The 19,823-nt window shown below is 35.0% G+C and overlaps 1 pseudogene across 1 annotated transcript; it reads right to left on the bottom strand.

Annotated features, from left to right (window-relative positions):
• Positions 1 to 1,244: 1,244 nt before the first annotated feature.
• LOC308655122 (WD repeat-containing protein 20-like) lies at positions 1,245 to 2,998 on the bottom strand (annotated as a pseudogene). The gene has a single exon. The product of its transcript is annotated as a WD repeat-containing protein 20-like (transcript).
• Positions 2,999 to 19,823: the final 16,825 nt, after the last annotated feature.

Below are 19,823 nucleotides of genomic sequence, written 5' to 3'. Positions count from 1 at the left end.
AAACCCTTCATAGATAATACAGGTAGTATATGTTGAGAAGGTAGAACAAAAATAAATACATCAAAAATTCAGCCAAAGTAAACTAAGAGAAAATATCCAGCTGTGAAAAAGTGTCATCTATTTGAGTGCAGAATGTAATTGAGGAAGGGGAGAGGCTGGAGAATCTGCATGAGCCAAAATAGAAGAAATCAACTGTTTTAAATAGAGAAAATTATTTCTGGTAATTGTGCTTGAATTTTCCTCTGGAAATCATTCCTCTTGACACTTCACCCTTAAAAGTAAATGCAATTCAGATGGACCTTTATTACTATGTCAGTAATGTAACAGGTGCTTTTGAGCTTATGTTCCTAAGCAAAGCAATTGGTTCAGAGTATGGTCACTGATTCATTCAGAGACATTCGGCCAAGTTATTTTTTTTTCCTTGGATTCTGGTAAAAATCCACACTATTCCTCATAGAACTTTATCTGAAAATATTTGATTTTTGAGCTAAGTATGATTTTCTTGAAACCACCAAGCAAAGGTTTATGTGAGAAGTGAAGAACAGGGGAAACCAAGTTGTGAAATGAAACATTTTGATTTAATTTCTAGGTTAATTTGTAACTTAAGTCAATTATACATCTTTAGTTTTAAAAATATATTTATTAAGCAATTTTAATTGTCATACAATGACTAAAATGAGTTTTAAAAATTAAGTTTTTTCTCTTTCTGTAAATTGTCAGAACAATGTAAAAATAATATCAATCAACCCTGATGAATTCTTTGTTCCTAAAGTTAAATGTCATAGATTCCTAAACATTTTATGATTAAGAAAAAAAAAACTGGATATAAATGACAATTAATGGCCATCTGTACTGAACACACACTCTGATGAGCTACCCATAAAATAGTCTAGTTGAGTAGTTAAGCAAAAATATTCCAGTTAAAGCATCAATTTTAGCATTTAAAGTCATTGTTGTCCCTGCCACTGTCATGATTTCCCTAAAATCGAAATAGTCTGATACAGGAGCGCTAATCTTGGGGCTCTATATACTCCCAGAAGGATGTCTGACTCAGCTGGCAATTAGTTTGATTATATATATTTTTAAATATGCTAAGGTGAATTATCAAATGATTCAGAATTACATAGCATACAGTATCCAAAATTATGGCTCTGATGCTTTTAGATTTACATTAAAAAGTGTCGTTCACATTCATTGCACACCCTACCCTTCCCACAAGACAAAAATCACTACCTATTCAAGTATTAAGGATTAAAACTTACCACTTGACCAGGCCTTTTCCATGTGCAAATAAATCCCTCCTGACAAGCAGTTGACTATACAGTCTTCAAGAAAAATTAATACAGTCAGTCTTTCATGTGCTATCTTTTTACAGATCCGTGGCTCTAATAAGAGAACATCTTCCCTAGGACCACACAGGCCTGTTCTCAAAGTATTAGCTGGGTCCGTTTTAGTAGCTAGATTCAGTCTGTCACTGCTCTTGCTAGAAATTCGTCCCATGCTATGGTTTCCCTTTTGTCTTTCTCTTGGTGCCTCTCCTTCCCATCATGCAGGGAGAGTTGCATATTTGATGAACAGGGGAGGCAATGGCCCCATCCATGACATTACTTTTGCTGCTCGCATGGGAGCACCACCAAGTGGGGATGGCCGTTGGACCGAGGTAGCAGAGGGGGTACAGAGTTCCAGAGCATTGTGACACTGTTCTCATTACTTCCAGCGGGAGGACTTGTGGCATTCATTATATTTGTGTGTATTCTTGTTCTTGAGAGGGATTGATGAGGGAAAAGCATGTCTTCCATAAGGTCCCACAAACAGCTGTATGTTCTGGCACACCGAACCAAACCGGTATGTGACATTTACAGGGCGGCTGTCGGTAGAGTTCTGCTTGGACAGCCAGAACTGTGTACTCTTTGCTCCATCCCTGCCAAAATTAAGAAAGTCCTGGAAGGCCTCATCACTGCCACTAAATTCCATAGGGTCACTTTCTTCTATTGCTGGTAGCATAGGGATTGAATGCCACAACACTGACCCAGGATTTGTGCCCATGGCCTCTAGCTATCACAAGCAGTCTACAAAGGACCAGACTGTCACAAGTCATTCTCTCCACCTGTCACAATATACTTGCCTTCTGGGGTCCTGCACATACATCGCAAGCCCCCAGTATATCTTTTCTTCATATCGTGAAGCTCTGAGTCGATACTGAACTCCTGCAGAAACCCATCTAGGCACACCCATGCTAAGTACTTGCCATCTGGGGAGAAAGCAACCTCGCTGAGGGCTCCCTCGCCCACCATCCACTCAAGGAGAGGGTTCCTCTTGGATTTGCTCTTGCAACTGTGCACGCAAAGCTCTCCCCCTACTTCAGAAACTGGTAGTGAGGGGTTACAGTGGCACAAGTGTGCTCCACATTATAAATGTGGTCACCCGAATGGGTTAGTAGGAAAAAATACTTTCAGAACCTGGCACCCATTTGTCATAGGTTACACGTACCTTTTCTATTAATCCTTCCTCATTAAAATAGTTGGCTAGTTTCTTTGTTGATCAGGTCTATAAGGTAAATTGGCCTGCAGAAAAGCCCACTAGGAGACAGACACTCTCTGCTGTGGCAGTTAGGTAGTTAAAGTCATGACAAGTAGGCTGTGTTCCTTTGTATATCCTTTTATCTATTGGTTTACTGAAGTCAGCAGTGATTACACTTCAGAGGTAGAGTGTGTGCTTAGCTTGCACAAGGTTCTAGGTTCAATCTCTAGCATCCTTGTAGACCCTCTTGTAAATATAGAAGTCCCTGCCCACTTGGAAGCAGAGGCGGTCGCCGCTGCCAGACTGGTCCTTGAGGTTGATGAAGGAGACCCACATAGGGTTGGATCCCTGCGAGTTGAAGGGCGTTCAGTTGGGCTGGCTATACTCCTAGCGTGGCAGCAGTTTGTGTGGACTTTCCCTGGGAAGTAAATAGCGTCTTAATCTTGTTCATTTCCTTCCCTCCACCCGCCATCGCCATCTTGGAAAGCAACGTTCATCCTCACCTATGAGCCCAGATCTCACGCACAGCGCAGGCGCCGTCTCTCACCGCGCAGGCGCCCTCCCACACACCCTACATCTTTAGTTTTGTACACAACTTCTCTTTTTCTTTAGCCAGTTTGTTTTGGATCGTGTGGTCAAATTTATTTGAGACATTTAACGTTTAACATTGTTCTTCCAAAAATTGGGCAAAGTAAACTAACTTAAAAATTATAGTATTAATCTGCTTTGTTATGGTTTAGATATCAGGTGTCCCTCCAGTTAATGCAGGAACACTCAGAGGTAAAACAATTAGATTATGAGAGCTGTAACCTAATCTGTCCTTTCTAGTTTGAATGAACTAACCAGGTGGTAAATGTATGCAGATAGAGGCTTAGCTGGAAGAAGTGGCTAAGCTGTGGGCATGTCATAGAAGCATGCATTTGCCCTACTGCCCCTTCCATTCTCTGCATCCTTACTCTCATGAAAGCAGTGGCTTTCCTCATCTAGATGCTTCCCTGATGATGTACTGCCTTGGGCTCAGAACAGTGGGGTTGGCTATGTATGGACTGAGACATCTGACACCATGAGCTCCAGTTAAACTTTTCTTAATTTTTCTTGTTCGGTATTTTGATGACATTGAATCACCTCTGTGATATTTCAGTCAAAGAAAGGAAAATGAGAGAATAGTGTCTGTTTTATACTATAGAAATACAAGAACAATTTTAGAAAATGGCACATGGAAACTATTTTTTCACCATGTTAACTAATGATCATGGTAGATATAATAATGATCCCTCAGGGTGTCCAAATCCTAATCCTCAGAATTTGCTTCATGGAAAAACAGGACTGTGTGGATTTGATTACCTCATGGAAATTTAGAGGAGGAGCCTGGTTTGTATTATCTAAGTGAAACCAATCTAATCACAGGGCTCTCTAAATGTGAATTTTCCCTTGCTAGTCACAGAGAAAGGAGCTTTGAAAGGTAGTTAGAGATGCTACCTTTCTGATTTTGAAGACAGATTAAGAAGGTTGGAGGACAAGGAATGTGAATGAACTCTAAAAGATGGAAAAGACAAATTCTTCCCTAAAGCCATCAGGAGAAGAGCATAGCTTACCAATACCAAATTTTAGCAATATGACATTCACATCAGAATTCAGACCTATATGTTATAGTTTAAGGAATTGTTGTTGCTTTAAGTCACAACGTTTATGGTAATTTGTTATGGTTTCAATATGAAATGCACAAAACGATCCTTCCTTTTGCTCATTTCCCTGTATTCTTCTTTAAATCATTGACTTGACAACTAACTTCAGTGGAACTTCATAAGTTAATCTTATGCTTTAGAAAAGATAGTCTAGCCCACTACCAAGAATGATATAAACCCAAGAACCAGAAGAACATGCTGTGGACGAGTAAAAGGTAAACAAGATCAATTATAGTCTTGGGATAGTGAATAAAAAATGGAACATAATCAGGTTTAAAATATTGATTATCTCTTCTATTAGTTTCAAAAGTAAACTTCAAGGTTAAATAAGCTATAGCCTTTTTCCTATGTTAGTCCTCTAATCAGCCATCAGTGTTCTTTCCCATATGCCTATACTTGATATCCTCACTTATGGTACACCAGACCATAAAGGGATCACTGGACAGCAAGAAAAGATCTTTACATTTAGCGCTGATAACTAGTATTTTAATTTTCCTTCTTCATTTCTTTCTTTCTTTCCCTCCTCCTCCTCCTCCTCCTCCTCCTCCTCCTCCTCCTCCTCCTCCTCCTCCTCCTCCTTCTTCTTATTCTTCTTTTTTGGTATGGTGTAGAAATCAGCTGGGCAGTTTTCCAGATGTTGCCAAAGGGTCAAGATGTTCTTCAAGTAGATATGCTGGCAAACTCTACTCAAAAAGTCTAGATTCAGAAGGATCCTCCAAACTAGGCCTGATCAAGGTGCAAACAGCCAGAAACATGTATAGATGGTCCTCAACTTACAATGGATGGTTCAATTTGTGATTTTTCAAATTCATCACGATGTACAATTGGTAGACATTCAGTAAAAATAGTACTTTAAATTTTGAGCATTGATCTTTGCCCAGGCAGCATCAGAAATAACTATTCTCCATCAGCCAAGCAATCATGAGGTGAACAACTTATTCTGTACTATTATGTCTTGTAGGTTAGATGTATTAAATGAATTTTGACTTATGATATTTTCTAACTGCATTGGGTTTTTATGGACATAGCACTACTATAAGTCAAGGAACATCTGTACACAGAGAGTAAAGTTTGGTTTTGAATAGTATAAAAGCAACAATCATCTAATTGGAGGGAAGGCATTTCCCCAGCATCTCAAGATAGCAAATATTATTGTATACAAGACTCCAGATATATCCCATCACTAATAGATAAGGACACCATTTTAGGCTGAAAAGTACAAGGAATAAGAGACCACCTGAAGGAGTCTCAAACTTTCTTCAAGATCTCTAAAAACAAAATTCAAGAAAAAGTCTGTGAGATCTCTGTGAATAATATCTAAGTCTGCCAATCAAATCTGACATTATATTTTAAAAGAAGTACATGTATAAATTAATAAGTCTTCTAATAAAACTTTAATTAAAAATGAGAGGCAGGGCATGGACAAAAGTTTTTCAAGACATAAAGTGGAAGATGGAACAGTTTTTAGATATTTAATGACTATTAAACTATATAGGACAATTTAGTTTCCTGTACTTTGCTCCCTTCCTAATTAGTGTATCAAGAATAAAACTAGAACATAAAAGCACATTAAAAATGATTTTCAGTATAAGTTCACTTTTTTGTGTTGTTATATAACTGCAAATATTTTTTTTAAAAAGAGAACAGGATAATATGTGAATCAAAATGCTATAAAATGTGTTACTCTCTAAAATAAAGAATAGATATTGTTCAAATTTTATTTTTCAAATAAAAAAAAGATTGGTGAACATCTTCAAATTTTTAAAGGCTTGTTATGTGATAGCTAGCATTTAAAAAAATTGCTTAACAAATGTTGAAAAGTGTCTCAATAATGATGCTTAGAACTTAATCCACATGGCTTCAAGTTGAAGTCCAGGAATGTTTGGGAAACTATGACAAGAACATATAGCATGACAAAATTAAAATAGAGGACTATATTAAGTGTTTCAACATCTGTCAAACAGGTGTAATGCATGTAGATAACACAGAACTTGGATGAAGAAGAAAATACTCATTTGAATTATAGAATTATAAAATATCAACTCCTTCTTTAAAATTATTTTATTTCACCAACTTCTACCTAACACACTGTACTCATCTGATTTTTGCTCTGATATTGCTGAAGAAAAAACAATTTCAATTCCTTAAAAAGTATACATGTGCTTCTTTATCCTGTTCTGGATATCAGGTAGTATCTCTGTTTCAGCATACAAGCTCAGGACAGGTTAGCTCCATGAATCTTTCATTATGGGATCAGTAGATACCAAAGATAATATCTTAGGGTGAATTACAGGAAGGCAAGAAGAGTAAGCAGAAACATGTCATGCTTCTTCAGACTGTTTTGAAACTACATGCTGATTTCACTCCACATTTTAGTGGCAAGAAAGTCACTTAGAAATATAAGGTCAATGGCACAGAGAAGTACTGTAAAATCACACAACAAAACAACACAGTGCATGAATGTTTTATTGTATTATATACATTTTCATGCATGTCTTTATTATGTATTTATATGGCCAGCAAGTAAAGATTTGGGGAAATAATGCAATCTACCACATTTACAAAGTATTTTACTTCTTTTTAGTATTTATATTTATTCAGCTTACAACTTTAATGAGGAAGTTCACTTTGTGCATTTTTTTCCTTATAAATGTTAATGTCTAGAATTACATTGAACAATAGGGTAATTACTCCTTACATGAGTCTATGAATCACTTGCTCTATCTCTAGTCTGAAATGAAATGTCCTGGAATTGGAATATACACAATAGATGTTACCTTGTATTAAAAAAGGTAAAATATCTCAGTAATTCTTATTATATTTATTAAATGTTGAAATAGTATCATTTCATTTTGATTGAATTAAATAAAATCCTTATTATATTTTTTTTAAACTTTTTTGCTTTTCTTTAAAATAGGTACCAGAAAATTTTAAATTATACATGGTTAACATTTTCAACTTGCATATTTCTATTCTCCAGTATTCAGTAGGCAGTATATACCTAATATGCTGGATATTTAATAAATATTTTTTATATAAATTAAATCAAGGAGGTAATGGACAAAATACATCCAAGTTATGTTTTTATATTGATTAAAAGAATTCACCCAAAATATGTACTCCCCATTTTCTGTGATACAGTATCATTTCAAAAAACAGGGACAAAATGCTAGAAATAAATGGAAAAATAAATTAATGCAAACCTGTCACAGAAGATTTAACACATAACTTTGATATCATTAGATGTCATTAAATAAACAGAAAAAGCAAGTTTGACAGGAGATTAGTAGAGTCAATTTAGTGACTCCATTACAGGATATACAAAAGAAACAGCATTATAATAAAATCTATGTATTGTTGGTAAAATTAACTTAGCCCTAAAATAAGTTCATATTATTTCTTCTCAGTAGACATTTATTGGAAAATAAATGAAAATATTTGACTAATAACCACTAAAGTGTACATTTTCAGGATAAGAAATAGCTATGTGATAAAGAAAATATATTCTTGCCAAGTTTTTATGGAATATGCAAAACTTATTCTACTTATTGGGAAAAAATTTCAATAAAGAGCAGTAGAAAACTCCAATGCAACATCATACTACACTTCAAAAAATATTTTTAGCTAGAATAAATGCATTCATTTAAATTATGAAGTAATTTGAAATAAAATATAATTGACGAATGTAAGCAAGTCAATGTAAAAAAGTCAAAATAAATGATAATGTAATTATGAAATTAGAAGTTGAATAAAAATTTAAAAACAGAATTTTTAAATCATTATTGTTAAATAAGACCTGATTGTTTTAAAATGTCAGGTTAGATAACATTTTATGATCCCACTCAAGAAAAAAAAATAGAAAAAGAAAAACAGATTCCTTTAGGAATTAGAATATGGAAAATTTGGGGATTTCAAATTTTCTTGTGATACTAGATATAAGTAGATACACACAGGAATGTAGAACATAGTTGAATTTGATATTCAGTTTATGATTTTCTAAGTTCATGTTTCTAAACTTAGTAGGTTTTCATGCCAGTGGCTCTCCCAATGGTTAAATGCAATTTCTTCTCTTTTTCTTCTGGTGTGAGATGATGGATCTAAGGGCAAAATTCCAGTTCAGGGCAATCAGATTTCTTTTCCTAGAAAATTGATTCTTGAGCTGATAGATACAAAGAATGTGTTTGGCACTTAGTTGCTTTAGGAACGGTCCTACACAAAATCCCCAGGAGTTCCTGTGGCTAAGGTCTCAAGGTTCTATCTGAAAAATATGTTTGTTCACTGCTTCTTTTAAGTTTACAATCACTCCAGTAACCTTCCAATGCATATTTTTTTCTTTTTCACTCAAGTGAGCCAAAGTAAGTTGTTATTGCTACCAAACAAAAGAAACTGCTGCCAGAGATCTGTGAAAGAGATGGGAAATATCAAACTGCAAAATCGAATTGCTGCTTCTGATATTTCTAAACAATTCAAAATAATAGGATGACTATTTCAACACTCAAAAGTTTACCTTAAGAATAAAATGTAGAGCATTCATGTGCTCTCCTGAAGGAATTACTGCTTATAGTCGTGGGGCTGATACTGGCAAAAACCATTTCAGAAAATAAGACTTTCAACAAAATACACCTTTAGCTAAATTCACAAACGTTTTAGTTTTCTATAATGAATGTTAATAACATCATTCTGGAAAGACTGGGAAATCAAATGATAATATGTCAGAGGTTGTGTAACACCACACTCTTACACCTATCCTTTTCCTGCCTTCTGAAGTCATCACTGTAGCTCCTTCTGTGCTTGAAAACATAAACAATTTGCTTCATTCTTCAATTATTTTTAACTGAATTTTAAGCAGAATTATGACTTAATTATGATTCTGAGGATGAAGTGAAATACTCAGAAGGAAAAAAGGTCACATTTAAAAAATATTTATAAGACTTTCCTAATTCATGTTTAAAAAATGGGAAATTTTACAAGCACAGTATTGATGTTTGATTAAAGAAGATGCACAGCTTGGCATTTTTTGTTTTGTTTTTGATTTTGGTACCAGGGATTGAACCCAGGGGCACTTTACTACTAAGCCACACACCAACCCCATTTTTATCTTTTTATTTAGAGACAGGTTCTCACTAAGGTACATAGGGCCTCTCTAAATTGCTGAGGCTGACTTTGAACATGGGATTCTTCTGCTCAGCATCCCAAACTGCTAAGATTACAGGCATGTGCCACCATGCCCCACCATTTATTTCATTCCTGTTGCTGTATATGCTTACATGTGTATGTATTTTATACACACGTGCACACACAGATTCTGTATTTAGTGTGCTATCTTGATACTTGAAATGTATCTAGAGTTTTTTTTTTCAGTTGGCTAAATTAGATAACAAAAATCTTATCCAAAATCTGACTGATTCTATCAATGTGACATTGGGAAATTTTAATTAATATAAAGAGATGACTGGCAAATCTGATGATAGGAATATTTTACTTTTCTCATTCAATGTTTTCTTTCTACTCAAAATAATGTATGTTCTTCTCCAGGCTCTGAAACCTGTTTGTCTCTTCCTCTCTGTGTCTGCCTCTTTCTATCTCTGTCTCTGTCTCTCCCATTCTTTCTCATAGATGCACATAATGTAAATTTATAAGGATATATGAAAATTATTTTGTCAGTTTCCCAGTTTCCTCTGTCTTAGAATGTGATGGAAAAACTTATGACCCAATGGGGATTTATTATCCTAATTTTAATTTTAGAAACCCTTAGCTATATGAGTTCAGGCTTCTCAAAATTAAAGTGTGTGTGGTCATCATAACCTCAAGTTTACCAACAGTAATCAGTGCTCCAGTAGTAGTATAGTACAAGGAGTTCCATGACAATCAACAATTTTGCATAAATTAAGTTTTAAGTCGGTTAACTATTTGAGTTATAAAACTCAAACAATACTAGACTGCTCAAAGAGTCCTCTTTTGTCTTAATTCACATGGTAAAAAAATAAATAAAAAATAAACACTCTCAAAAAAGTCATGGCATTGACTTCATTTACCAGTCTGATGGTTTATTTTCAATCTGCCTTGATATGCAAGGCCCATTTTAGAAAAAGCATTTTAAATGGCTTATGCCTATTGTTAGCTTACACATCTTTCCCATAGATAAGTGCATTAAGAAAACAAAATATCAAGATTTTAAGAGACTTAGCTCTAACAATAATTACTGGAGACCCAGAATATTTTTATATGTCAATGAGAGTGGAATTTGTGAGAGAAAAACCTATTGACTCTTTGTTTCTAATCTTTGATAATTTAAGTGGTCATTGAAAATATTTTAAAAAAATGAATATTCTAACAATGGCTCTTTAGCCTATAAAACATATTATGGCATAAAGACACAGCTGGAAGTCAATGGAGGATTCTGCTCCAGCCAAATTATCATTATCATCATTAATGTCATCATCATATTATATTTCTTGAGGTACTATATATGGTTATTTTAATCTTCAGGGTCTTTAAAATCCCTAGTACAGTTATCTGTATCATAGTTCAATTTCTCAAGATCTGTTGGTAAAAGTTTAAATTTTCTTGAAGAAAAATCTAACATGGTGACTTAAATAAGATTGTTGTTATAAATATAATTGACAAAATGGTGCTATAGATAAAATAATGACCACCCCAAATTGCCCATTTCTAATCTCCATAATGTATGAAATTATTACATTATGTGGCAAACAGAACTTTTCAGATTTCTATAATTCAGATGTAGAATATTACCCAAAGATCAATGTGTTAAAGAGTTGGTCCCCATCCTATAACTCTCTTGGTAGAACATTTAAGAAATGGGTCTAGTGGGAGGATTTAGGTCATTGGAAGCATACCCTCAAATGGTAATATGGCACCTTGATCTCTTCCTCTTCTCTTTCTCTTTCTCGCTCTGAGGTGAATGGTTCTGTCCCATGCTGTTCCCATGATATGCTGCCTGCAAACAAGTCCAGAGCAACAAGGCAAATCAATCAGGGTCTGAAATCTCCAAAACTTTGAGACACACGGCCTCTCTGAAACCTTGATTTTATTCCAGTGAGATGCATTTGGGAATTTGGGCTTACAGAAGTATATGATAATAACTATATGTTGATTTAAGTCACTAACGTTGTTATAATTTGTCACACCAGAGAATAGGAAAGTGCCACTTATGGAATCTGAAGAGCAGCTACTGATGAAGATAACATTTTCCACATAGTGAACAAAACCTACAGAAACCATTTGATTTTCTGGAAGACAAGGAAGAACAGATATTACTGTACTGCCTCAGTCATACACCAGTGCTTATATTTTACTTATGTATTAATGCCCACAGCATCCAAAACTCCTTCACCATCCCAAGGAACATCAACCTAATCAACTGGCCTAATGCTATCATGTTCATAGGGCCTGGAGAGCAGTAAAGAACAATCACTTGGTATGTTTTTCAAAATCTATGGATGTCAAAAATGAAAAGGATGTCTTATGGAAAAGAAAAGACCTACTACCTCAATCAAGTTGTTTGTACAAAGTGACAGCATGACATAGGATATATGTATTGCTGTCTATCAATTCTCCTATGGAAGAACATCAATTTTGAGGATTTTGAAGGCAGGCTATAAAATATTTCTCAATGGAAACCACTTCTTAATACTTCAAATACCTCACCTTTAAATTCAGACCAATCTAATAGAACTTTCATCACTCTGTGTTTCAGATAGTCTTTTAAATTAGGGCCTTATGATATGGTCAATCCTAATTTGCAAACTGTGGCAGATGGTAGAGTTGAACAGTATCAAAGAGAAAAAAATATAAAAGACAAAATGAAATGTCTTGATGAAAGTCATGTGTATCAGAAAAAAAAAATCTCTTGTATTATTGAAAACAGATCTAAAATTACTTGTATATATACATATATACAAATCTAAAATTATATGTATATATACATATATATGTGTATATATATACACACACATATGTACATAAACATACATATATAAACATTTGGATATATAAAATATTTGGAAATTCTTTGACTTTTTTTTGAGCTGTTTATCACAGAATAATGGTATCAAATCAACACTGTTATAATGCAGGTAAGTTAAGAGCACCTGGTTTGCACAAAGTCTGAATTTATGAATGTATTTTGATAAGCTTCCTCTCTGATATGCATACCATAGCAATGTAGTTACTTCCCGGGAAACTGACATCAATGGTTCAACTTCCGTGTTTAAAGATGATTAAAATTGAAAGGCATTTTCAATGATTACTGGATGAGCACACTAGATAATTATTCTGGATTTGATTTGCATTCCTTTATAGTCATGGCCTTGCAGATTGATTAGATGTCATGGCATGATGTGGTATGTGTCCTGAATTGATGACCTGAATTTAGTATTTTATCTCTCATAGTTAGTTCCAGGGTCAGCACACTTAATTTCTGAAAACAGAATACAGCAGCTACGTTAAGGGGAGAAATTATTACTTTTATTGTTGAAAAGTAATCAAAGTGTTGGAGAACCACATCTTTCCAGTAAGAACTCCCAGAAATATATTGCACACACAACTACAAATACAGTATCCGCTACTGCTGACACCTCAACCACAGAGCCAAGATATCACCCTAAAAACACAATTGAATTTATATGTCCTAAATATTTCTCAAATAATTAACTTCCACATAATGGTATTCCTGGAGGCAATACAGGTTTTTAAATTTAACTTATTTATTTTTATTCTATGGTTCAACAGTGAAATTTAGATCATGATGAACTTTCAAACTGTTAGAACTCAGTGTTCAGATATTAATTTGTAAATACCATTCTCCAATAAAAGCAGCTAGACCTTCTTGAAGAAATAGCTGATTGTATTGTCAGGGTAGGAAAACATAAGAGGATATGGAGCATCTTATATTGCCAGCTAAGGAGGAAATACTGGGGTGAGGGAAAGAATTGGAAGGATGAATGCAAACATAGATTATCTGAAAAGCTTTTTATTTCACAAAGCTGACAATATTTGAGCAACAATTTAAATAATGTAATATTGAATTATAACTCAATATATGAAATAGATATATTAAATCCTTAATAACACAGATTGAGAGAATAAAGAGTATGGAAATGTTTCCTTTTTAAATTTTAATTTGTCATATATAACAACAGAATGCATTACAATTCATATTACACATACAGAGCAAAACTTTTCAAATCTGTGGTGGCACACAAAGTAGAGTACAATGATTCATGTCTTTATACATGTACTTAGGGTAATGATGTCCATCTCATACCATAGTCCTTCCTACCCCCATATCCCCTGCCTTCAACTTCCTCGCCTTCACCCTATCTAGAGGTCATATAATCCTCCCATGCCACACCCCAACCACATTATGAATCAGCATCCTTAAATCAGAGAAAATATTCAGTCTTTTGGTTTTGGGGATTGGCTACCTTCACTTAGCATTATATTCTTCAGCTCCATCCATTTATCTGAAAATGCCATGATTTTATTCTTGTTTAATGTGTCAAGAGCTTTGTAAGGTTTTGAACAACCAATAAAAAAAAAAATATTCCATTGTGTATATATACCACAGGTTCCTTATCCATTTATCTACTGAAGGGTATGTAGGATGGTTTCACAGTTTATCTATTGTGAATTGTGCTGCAATAAACATTGATGTGGCTGTACCCCTGTGGTGTGCTTTTTTAAAGTACTTTGGGTATACCCCTAAGAGTGAGATAGCTGGGTCAAATGGTGGTTCCATTCCCAGTTTTTCAAGGATTCTCCTCACTGCTTTCCATATTGGCAGCACCAATTTTGAGTCTCACCAATAATGTATGCGTGTGCCTTTTTCCCCCCATCTTCGTCAAGACTTATTGATGTTTGGATTCTTAGTAGCTACCATTCTGAGTGAAGATAAAATCTTAGAGTAGTTTTTATTTGCATTTCTCTAATTGCTAGAGATGTTGAACTTTTTTTATATTGATTTGCTGTATATCTTCTTCTGAGAATTATCTGTTCAGTTTCTTGGCCTATTTATTGATAGGGTTATTATTATTTTTTTTGATGTTAAGATGTTTGAGTTCTTTATATGTCCTAGAGTTTAGTTCTGTATCTGATGTGTGTGGTAAAAAATTGTTCCCTAATGTAGATTCTCTATTCACCTCACTGATTTTTTTATGGGTGTTGATTTTGTATTCTGCTACTTTGCTGAATTCATTTACTAGTTCTAGAAATTTTCTGGTGGAATTTTTTGGGTTTTCTAGGTATAGAATCATGTTGTCAGAAAATAGTGCTAATTTGAGTTCTTCTTTTCCTATAGGTATCCCTTTAATTTCTTGAAACACTGGCTAGTGTTTCAAGAACTATGTTAAATAGAAGTGGAGAAAGAGGCCATCCTTGTCTTTAAAGGGAATGCCTTCAATTTTTATCCATTTAGAATGATGTTGCCCTGGGGCTTAGCATAAATAGCTTTTATGATGTTGAGATATGTTCCTGGTATCCATACTTTTTCTAGTGTTTTGAACATGAATGGGTGTTGTATTTTGTTAAATGCTTTTTCTGCATCTATTGAGATGATTATATGGTTCTTATCTTTAAGATACTGATGTGATGAATTACATTTTTTGATCTCTGCATGTTGAACCAATCTTGCAATTTTATTATGAACCCCACTTGATCACGTTGCAGTCTTTTTAATATGCTTTTGTGTGGGAAGCCATTCTGACACGTGATTGGGTGGCTCCCCTTAAGGGTCTGAGGCGTTCTGGCTGTGTCGGAACTTTCCCGGCCCTTTCCTGATGAGAGAACCCGTCCGTGTGGGGGTGTGACTGACCACTGACCCCGGGGGCCCAATCACTGACCCTGACTTTGGAATGCGGTCCCCCCTCAACCTTCATTGGATGGAATTCTCCCCTGAATTTCTTGTTCCCCAATAAAAAGCTACTCCCAGGCATGTTCTCTCTCTCTATCCTGCTAGTCCTGAGTAATCCTTGCTGCCCTGCTGGGCGGTTAGAGGTGGGAACCAGAGAGGGGAGCCGTCTTGGACCTGGCAATAGAAATAAGGTAACTGAGTCTGTGTGTTTTATTTCGATCTCTTCTAACTAACTTTTATGCCAAGAACCTCATTAATGAAACCATTGTGCTGGCCACATGGTGGACTTTTGTATGAGATTTGCCAGGATTTTATTGAGAAATTTTTTTTCATACTTTTCCATCTATGTTCATTAGAGATATTGGTCTGAAGTTTTTTTCTTTAATGTGTCTTTGTGAGTTTTGGGGATCAGGATGATATTGGCCTCATAAAATAAGTTTGGAAGTGCTCCCACTTTTTCTATTGCACGAAATAACTTGGAGAGCATTGGTATTAGTTATTCTTTAAAAGTAATGTAGAACTCAGCTGTGTGTCTATCTGGTGTCGGGGTTTTTAGCCCCCTGTTCCCTCATGACCTTCGGGAGAGATTGGGGGAGCACACCCTGACCAGGACAAACCAAGAAAGGTAAAGGTCGATTGGCCGCCTGCACCCAGCCCTCCCTTGCAGGAGGACAATCAGACACACCAGGGAGAACAGTCAAAGCAGTATCTCCTTTATTGAGAAAACACACACAGCTAATATAATGTACAGGAGCCAATCAGGGTAAAGGTCAGCAGGGTGGGGAGAATTTACATCTACACCCATCCTACAGGCAGTAATGGGAGACATGAGCTGTCCTTGAGGGTAGAAGGGTTCTGATCCTATCCTAGAGGTGGTCTGATTCTTCATCAGAACCCAGAGCAATGCCTTCTGGCTAATAGCTAGATGCTCTCTTAGCCACATGTGGCCCCAGGACTGGGAAGCAGGTAGCAGCCAGCAAGTTAAGTTTCCTCTTTTCTGATGCAACATGTCCCACTTTACATCATGCCCTACAATCTGGTCCTGGGCTTTTCTTGGTTAGTAGGCTTCTGATGTTGTCTTCTATTTCATTGCTTGAAATTGATCTGTTTAACTTTTGTATATCATCCTGATTCAATTTGGGCAAATCATATGACTCTAGAAATTTGTCGATGCATTTCTATATTTTCTATTTTATTGGAGTACAAGTAATAGCTAATTGTTTTCTTTATTTCTGTAGTGCCCATTTTGATATTTTCTTTTTCATCACAGATGTTAATCATTTGAGTTTTTTCTCTCCTCTTCATTAGCATGGCTAAGGGTTTCTCAATTTTATTTATTTTTTCAAAGAACCAACTTTTTGTTTTGTCAATTATTTTTTGTTTGTTTGTTTCTTTGCTTCTATTTTATTGATTTCAGCTCTGGTTTTAATTATTTCCTATTTTACACTGCTTTTGGTGTTGATTTGTTCTTCTTTTTCTATGGCTCTGAGATGTAATGTTCAGCCATTTATTTGTTGACTTTTTCGTTTTTAAAGGAATGAACTCCATGCAATGAACTATTCTCCTATTACTGCCTTCATAATGTCCCAGAGATTTTGATACATTGTATCTGTGTTCTCTTCACCTCTAAGAATTGTTTAATTTCCTACTTGATGTCTTTTGCAACCCATTGTTCATTCAGTACCATATTATTTAGTCTCCAGGTGTTGGAGTAGATTTTTTTTCTTATTTTGTCATTGATTTCTAATTTCATTCCATTATGATCTGATAGGATGCAGGGTAGTATCTCTACATTTTTATATTTACTAAGAATTTCTTTGTGGCATAATATGTGGATTATTTTACAAAAGGATCCATGTGCTGCTGAGAAGAAACTGTATTCTCTTGTTGAAGGATAAAATACTCTATATATGTGAGTTAACTCTAAGTTATTGATTGTATTATTGAGTTATATAGTTTCTTTGTTCAGCTTTTGTTTGGAAGATCTATCCAATAGTGAAAGAGGTGTGTTAAAGCCACCAAGAATTATTGTGTTGTTTTCTATTTGACTTGTGGATTTAAGAAGAGTTTGTTTGATGAACATAGATGCTTCATTGTTTGGGGCATATATATTTATAATTGTTATGTCTTGTTGATGAGTGGCTGTCTTATGCAGTATGAAAGATCCTTCTTTATCCCTTTTGATTAACTTTGGTTTGAAGTCTACTTTATTTGATATGAGGATGTAAATATCTGCTTGCTTCCACTGTCCATGTCAGTGGTATGGTTTTTTCCCAACCTTTCACCTTTAATCTGTGGGTAGTCTTTCTGGATGAGATGAGTCTCTTGGAGGCAGCATATTGTTGGGTAATTTTGTTTAATACAATCTGCCAGTCTATGTCTTTTGATTGGTGCATTTAGGCCGTTAACATTCAGGGTTATTATTAACCCTGAATTATTTGTATTCCCAGAAATTTTTATTTTTGGTATTTAACATGACTCTTTTCTCCTTTGATTTGTTTTTTTCTTTACTATAATACTCCCTTTGCTGATTTTCATTGTTGTTTTCATTGTCTCTTCATGGAATATTTTGTAGAGTATGTTCTCTAGTGCAGGCTTTCTAGTTGTAAATTCTTTAAACTTTTGTTTATCATGGAAGTCTTTTAAATAATCATCAAATCTAAAGCTTAATTTTGGAAGATATAAGATTCTTGGTTGGCATCCATTGTCTTGGTGTAATTTGTCCCAGGATCACCTGGCTTTGAGGATTTTGGTTGAAAAATCTGCTGAGATACTAATTTGTCTCCCTCTATATGTGATTTGATTCCTCTCTCTTGTGGCTTTTAAGATTCTATCCTTATTCTGTATGCTAGGCATTTTTATTATAATGTACCTTGGTGTAGATCTATTATAATTTTGTGTCCTAAAATGTGTAATTACACCAATGTGTAATTTGGTGTCCTGTAAGCTTCTTGTATTTTATTTTTCAATTCATTCTTCATGTTTGGGAAATTTTCTGTGATTATCTCATTGAAGAGATTGTACATTTCATTGGTTTGAAACTCTGTGCCATCCTCTATCCAAATAACTCTTATATTTAGTCTTTTATGCTATCCCATAATTCTTGGAAGTTCTACAAGATGGTTTCTTACCATCTTCACTGTATGGTCAACTTTATTTTCCAGATTGAAAACTTTGACTTTATTATCTGATTTTCTGTCTTCCAAGTTATCTAGTCTATTGGTGATGATTTCTATTGAGTTTTTAATTTGAGTTATTGTTTCCTTCATTTCAAGGATTTCTGTGTTTTTTTTTTCAGAACCTCTCTTTTTTGAAGTAATCTTTTTCTACTTGTATTTACCCCTTTATCTCTTTGTTGGTGTGATCAATGGATGCCTATATTTGTTATCTGCTTATTTTTATCATCAAAAGTTGCCTTATTTACTCTCTTATGTCTTTGTTGGAGTGATGAACTTTTGCCTGTATTTGTTTACTTAAGTCATTATTTAATTCAGAGATTATTTTAATTATGAACCTTCTGAACGCCTTCTCTGACATTACATCAACTGTGCTGTCCATGGGTTCTGTTATTATAATATCCCTCTTTTGCTTGGGGCACTTTCCTGCCTTATTTTTTTCATATTGGCTATGTGACTTTCTTTCTTTCACTGTGGATCTCAGGTACTACAGCTTCTACCCTATTGTGCAGATTATCTGTATCTCACCTTGGTGTTGGGTTTCTAGACCCTGCCAGTGTTCCAGGATGGATGCTACTACATCTATAGGTGGTGGTGGCAATAGCAGAAGGTAACTCAAGATAGCAGTGGAGGTGTCCCAAGATGGATGCAATGACATTCAGAGATGGGGCTGAAAGGGGTTACCTTACACTGGCTTTTGGATTCCTGCTCCAAGATGCAGTTTTTTATAGGTCCAGTCTGTTGTCCCAGGGTAGAAGCTGCTGCATGGGAAAGGCTATGGGGATGACCGAAGTGTCTCAAGAAGGAAATTAGACCTGGACTACTAGGTGGAGGTGGTGAGATGTACCTGGGCCTATTGGGGCCTACACAGGTTGGAGAGGTGGGGAAAAATATTTCTTACAGAAATTTTCAATTATTTTATGTAAATACTTCCAAATTTACGAGGAAAAGCCCAATTGCCATGGCTTTGAGTATGGGTGAGACCTAATAACTTACTTCCAAAGAATACATAGAAAGAGTAAATTCACAATGTAGAAAGCTGTCAAACACTATCATAACTACATGATCAAGGTTAGTATCACCAATAATAAGTCATATTGAAAACATGAAATATCATGAAAATAATCATATAAACCAAATCTGGAGACATTATGTGAAATGCCTAACTAACATTCATCAAAGCTGCAAAGATCACAAAAAAATGATGAAAACTGAAGAAACTATGACCAGGAAGAGGACACTGCAGAGAGATCGTAGATTCAACATGTTCTTCTGGCTTGATCATAAAATAGCAATAGTACATTAGTGGAAAATTGGCTAAATCTTGATAAAGCATGAAGATCAGTTAGCAATGAGCTAATAATGTATTACTAGGTTTGATGTGTTCCATGGGGCATATAATGTTAACCTAGAAGGTACTAGATTAACAATAGAGAAAACTGACTATAAGAACTCTCTACATCTTTCAAATTTTTTGTTAAGCTGAAATAATGTCAAAAAAGCCATTTATTTAGAAATGCAGAAAATGTCTGCCCACACACTACTTGAATACCATAAGTAATAGATTGA

This window comes from Spermophilus citellus (genome assembly GCF_964194105.1).
Source record: "Spermophilus citellus genome assembly, chromosome: 1".
Classification (NCBI taxonomy): Eukaryota; Metazoa; Chordata; class Mammalia; order Rodentia; family Sciuridae; genus Spermophilus; species Spermophilus citellus.
This window is presented reverse-complemented; position numbering and strand designations above follow the sequence as displayed.